Genomic DNA, 6,000 nt, shown 5'->3' on the forward strand with positions numbered 1-6,000 from the left:
TAACTTTACGTGGGCAAGTGCTCTATCATCTGCGCTACCCGAGCACGACTCACAACCAGTCCTCACAGCTCTGATTTCGCCAGTAACCTCGTCCTCGACCTTCCAAATTTTGCAGAACCTCTACTGTAGGCCTTGCAGAACTAGCACTTCTGAAAGACGGGACACTGCGGAGATGTGTCTTAGCCACAGCCCGGAGGATATTTCCAGAACGAAATTTTCATTCTACAGGAGAATGCGAAACTTCCCGGCAGATTAAAACTGTGTGCCAGATCGAGACCCGAACTCGGGACCCCTGGCTTTCATGGGCACGTGATCTTCTGTCTGAGCTACCTGAACACGACTCACGACCCATCCTCACACCTTAAATTCCGCAAGTACCTCGTCCACTACCTTCCAAACTGCGAGAAGCTGTCCTGCAGACCTCGCATAAGGCAAACAGTTTTAATATGCCAGGAATTTTCAACACCTCGTATTATCGAAAGATAAAAATTAGAGATAAATCGTAAGAGTCTGTTCATGTCACTATACACAGTGAAATTAACTAGCAAAATAATTTTTCCTGCAGGTGGGTTTGCTAAATAAAGAGGGAAGCACGTGTGTGTTTGGAATAATAAGCAAATGAATGAACTGTATTTTTTCGGGGTTAAAATAATCACGAGCTTTCACGAAAAATATCATTCATTTTCTTCCATGTTGAAGTTTGTTCGTTCGGCTCGACAACAACACAACGTATCGCCCACAAAACCTCGGAATTCCTAAATCCTTATTCAGTAGAACGGTAGGAAACCGACAGAGAACGAGACTGATAATCCCGGTATCGGAGCCTGCGCAATGGCCGCGGTAATTCCTGCCAGCAGCGCCGGCTTTAGGGTGGGGCGACTCGGGCGGTCGCCCAGGGCGCCGGGGCTCAAGGGGCGCCACGTACTAAACGCATGTAAAAAAAAAAATTACAATTTACAATCACCCATTTCGCGAAACTAAAATATTATTCAGTCTCATTCAACATACGTCGCTAATCTCACGAATGCGCGATGAATTCGGGGTAGCAGAAGAGAAATCATGCTGAATGCAATCTTCGTATTGTCTGCAACCATCCATGTTTGACGCGGGCTCGCACGGGCTCTACCAAAGCGCCTCTCTTATTTGTTTCAAGAACTGCAACAAGGAAGAGCCCATGCAGCCGCACCATCTCTCGTTTACAACAGAAACTACCGGTCGCTCCAAATAAAAGAAAATACAGACTGTGAAATATACATTACATTATGATTTAATTAATACGAATGTATTTATATCGAATATTTGTGACTTAATGACTCATGTACATTAATTAATAGATCATGCAATGCGTGCACTGCATTCATAGAGAATTCTCCCCTAACTTACTGAAATAATACAGCGCCACACAATGTTTGTTAGACTGCATATGTTGGCAGCGCTACGATTTGCACCAGCATGTCAGTAATTGTCAGTAAGAGTCGGAGGCAGCGGTCATGTTTTCGTGGCTGAATAATTGTGAGTGAAACGAGTGTCGTGACTGTGTCAACATTTTAATTTTCTGGTAGGTGCGAAAAACATTTTTATCTTTCAGTTCAGGTTTTTTTCTAGTTACTTCTACTGATAGCTGAATTTCTTTATTTGTTATAGATCGAATATTGTGGTCGCGAAATAGAGCAGTGTCCAAGCAATAATTTGTCAAATTATTAAATCATGCCAGAAGAGAAGGAAATGATTAAAAAAAAGCTTTCTGGTTCAGAAAATTGGAAAAGAAAAGCTGAAAAAGAAAAAGTTCTTGAAGAAACTAAAAAGCACATGAATATTTATAAGTACCTTAAAGGAAATTCTAAGGCAAATACTTCAGATATTGAATCAAAAGTCCATGTATCAGCAAATATTTCTTCAGACTGTGAACAATTATACACAAAAAATATACAATCACCTATTGAAGGTGATCAAATTGACCAGCGCAGTACATCTTTGCATGAATCCTCTGATATTTCTCCATGTCAAAATCAACACATGACATCTGTGGTCGATGAAAGTATCAACGTTCTTGCAATAAAAGAATACAATGTTTCTGATGTAGGTACGTGGCCAAAAGTACTTAATGCTAGAGATATATATCGCATTATAATATGTGGACCCTCACAAGTATGTCTAAATAACTTTCCAAAAGATGAAAATGGGCGTCATTTCTCTTCAACTCATTACACAAGAAAACTATCAAACGAAGAAACTATCAGACGACGGTGGCTAGTTTATTCTGTATCAAACGACAGTGTCTTTTGCTTTTGTTGTCGACTGTTTGATTTAAAGTCAACTACTAATTTGACTACCACTATGGGTTTCAGAAATTGGAAACATTTAAGTGAAGCTCTGAAACTGCATGAAAATAGTCCTAACCACAAAAAAGTATTTACTCAATGGACTGAAGCTGAAATCAGGTTTAAAGCTGGATTAACTATTGACAAGGAAGAACAAAAGCTAATTTCTAAAGAAAGTTTACGATGGAGCAATGTGCTTCAAAGATTGATGCACATTACTTTGTATTTGGCTGAAAATAATATGGCATTCAGAGGGTTATCAGATAAATTATTTACCCCAAATAATGGAAAATTCTTAGGTCTTGTACAGTTATTGGCAAAGTTTGATCCAATCATGGAAGAGCACGTCAGACTGGCATTGAATGGTGATTTGGCTGACCATTATTGCGGCAAAAATATACAAAATGAATTAATAGAACTCATGGCATCACACGTTATGTCTACAATCGTATCCCGCATAAAGGGTTCAAAGTATTATGCAATCATAGCTGACTGTACTCCAGATATAAGCCACAAAGAACAACTTTCGATAACTTTAAGATGCGCCGACATAACAGAGGATGGCGTAAGTGTAAAAGAACATTTCATCTCATTTCTGCAAATAGATGATACAACCGGTGAAGGCCCCACAGAAAGCATTTTAAAAACATTGAGTGATCTTGACCTTAACATTAATGACTGCAGAGGACAGGGCTACGATAACGGCGCGAACATGAAGGGGAAAAATAAAGGCGTCCAGAACAGAATTAAGAAGTTAAATCCACTAGCTTTTTTTGTGCCATGTGGATGCCGTAGTTATAATTTGGTATTGTGTGATGCGGCAAAATCATCAGTAAAATCCGTGACACTGTTCGGAATGTTACAAAAAATGTTTAATCTATTTGCTGGATCGGTAAATAGATGGAAAATTTTGACCGACCATTTGAAGATATACACCCTGAAAAATGTAAGTGACACACGCTGGGAAGCTCGAATTGATAGCGTCAAAGCGGTTCGTAATCAATTATGCGAAATGCATGACGCTTTGGTTTCCTTGGCCGATGCTACTGAACAAAGCGATGCTGCGGTGTCACACGAAGCGACAACACTAGGAGGACAATTAAAAGACTTCAGCTTCATTGTTTCTCTCGTGACATGGTATGATGTTCTGTTTCAAATTAACGTTGTGAGTAAAGCAAGTCAGTCACCCACAATCAACTTTGTCGAGTTTATGGGAATCCTTGACAAATGTTGCTCTTATTTGGAAACATATAGACAAACAGGTTTCGAACAAGCTATTGTAACAGCAACTGAACTGGCTTCGGATCTTGATACGCAGCCATTATTTAAACCACAAATGCGATTAAGACGTATTAAACGCAGGCCGGGTGAAGAGGCTGTTGATGATCAAATAACTGACCCAAAAAAGAAGTTTAAAGTAGAGTTTTTCAATGCACTGTTGGACACCGTGCACATATCCATGAAAGAAAGATTTGAACAGATGCAAGAATTTTCTGCGACGTGGAGTTTCTTGTTTGACATTTTAAAAAATCAAAATAAAGAAGAACTAATACAATGCTGTTCTAAATTACAAGAAAAGTTAACTGTCAACAAGAAGTCAGATATTGATGGAAATTTGCTGTGCGACGAAATTTTAGGCCTGCAACACTATCTCGAAGACAGCCAGGCAACGCCTATTGAAGCCTTAAACTTCATAAAAAAGCATAATCTTCAAGAGTTATATCCCAATATCTGGATAACGTTACGTATTTTGCTAACAATACCAGTGACTGTCACAAGCGGCGAACGCAGTTTTTCCAAACTGAAGTTGATAAAAACGTACTTGCGGTCTACAATGTCTCAAACAAGACTAACCAGTTTGGCCTCACTGTCCATTGAAAATGAAGTTGCAGAAAACCTGGACTTTGCTAATCTGATCAGAGACTTTGCCGACAGAAATGCGTGAAAAGTAAAATTTTAGTCGTTTATAATTGTTTTTCATTAGGCGTAATATGTTTTGCGTTCAGATGACTGACAGAAAATATAGGTTTATGGCTTACAGTTGTATTAAATTCAATAAAAATATGTTACCCAATTCAAAATTAGTGTTTTTTCGTTATACCTCCTATATATAAAAATCAATTGTTGTGTGTTAGTCTCACCAAAACAAAGAAATGGCTTGACCAATTTGAATAATTTTTGTTTTGTTTTGTTCGCTTTAGTACAGGGGTGCTTCAGAAAAGAAAAGAAATATTTGGGATATACGAGCCTGTTTCAACCACATTTTACGCATCTTTTCTTTGTTTGGAACACGCAAAAACAATTTTCTGGAGTTGTTGTAGATGTATAGTGCAGTACTACGCAATATTTTTAGACAATTTCCCAAAACGTGAATGCCCAAACAATATATCACTGCTATACTGACTGTTACGGCAGCGACAGCAGCATGCTGGACTGACGTCACAGGCTACACAAGACTCACATGGAGCGTCTTAGCGGGCTTTCCGATTATTTGGATTTCATTTCCAAATTTACGATGGAAAAAACCATGTTATGATCATAACCACTTAAGACGATTTCTAGAAAACAGTCAAATACCGTGTTGCAAAGCACTGCCAGGTTCGCTGTTTATACAATAAAGGGCGCCAACTGGTCGACTCGCCCGGGGCACCTGGATGGCTAAGGCCGGCCCTGCCTGCCAGAGTGGATGAAGCGGCGAGTTTCTCCGACTTGCTCGGAGGGCCTGGGTTTAACTTGCGGGCTGTCGTGCCTTAATGTTTTGGAACGTACCGCTTGCTGCGCGTCACCTGGTGTGGGGAGCTGGTGCCGCTGGGTGCAGACTGGCCCTCGCTCCGTTTCGCGTCGCAGCTATTCGTGGAATTGGCGGCTACCCAAAACAGCGGCACAACCCAAATAGACGCCACGCCTTCCAGCTGCCTGCTGCACTTCCGTCCTGCGTGCGCGGAGAACCCTGGGCTCTGAGCACTTTTAATTCCCGCTCTCGTCTGCGCGGTCCACCTTACTACAGCGGAGCAAAAAGTTCCCGCCGGTCTGTACGAGATTAAGGATTGTTTGTTTACATCTGGTTACGAACCTTTGTCATTTAACAGCACTGAAACGGGGAGTTGTCCTATGAGCACAAGATTGTTAGATAGTTTATCTGGTCCCAGCGTGAGGTCAAGGGGCGGCAAAATTTAGGAACCTAATTTGGCTGCAAGTGTGAGAAAAATATTGATGCGTTACGTACTTAATACCAGAAAAACATTAGATACCGCAGCAAGCTTAAAATGTAAGCAGCAGTGATGCGAGTGGTTTCCGTCACGTCGGTTATCTGCACTTAAGGTGGACTGTTGTTGGCGCCGTTCGCTGGTATGGCGGTTGCGTGGCTCCAGCAGCCGTGTGGAATCATAAGAGTACCAATCCTATTCACACTTGCTCAGTTTTTTGAAACGTAAGTGCATCTATAATTCGGGTGTCGTTTAGTTTGGTAGATATTAATTTATCGTAAATCGATCATCAGAACAAAAGAATGGAAGCGTTTTAAATAAAATAAATATTTAATTTATCCAAAGAAGCCGTTTTTCTTTTTGCATAAATCAAATCTGAATGTATTCTATAGATATAATTATTTATATTTCTGCTTCACAAAAGCAGTCTTTTGAATCAACAGCATAAGACATTTATCATGTTCATTGCTTCG

General features: G+C 40.3%; 1 protein-coding gene across 1 annotated transcript in view; it reads right to left on the reverse strand.

The window, feature by feature from the left end:
* LOC126428121 (uncharacterized) overlaps positions 1-5,210 on the reverse strand; it is a 72,759-nt gene extending 67,549 nt beyond the window's left edge. Inside the window, exon 1 of the mRNA XM_050090027.1 lies at positions 5,091-5,210. The gene's annotated coding sequence lies outside the window, so the exon portion shown is untranslated. The remainder of the gene's footprint in view (positions 1-5,090) is intronic.
* Between the last annotated feature and the right edge of the window lie 790 nt (positions 5,211-6,000).

The sequence above is a fragment of the Schistocerca serialis genome, chromosome 12 (assembly GCF_023864345.2).
Source record: "Schistocerca serialis cubense isolate TAMUIC-IGC-003099 chromosome 12, iqSchSeri2.2, whole genome shotgun sequence".
NCBI classification, from domain to species: Eukaryota; Metazoa; Arthropoda; class Insecta; order Orthoptera; family Acrididae; genus Schistocerca; species Schistocerca serialis.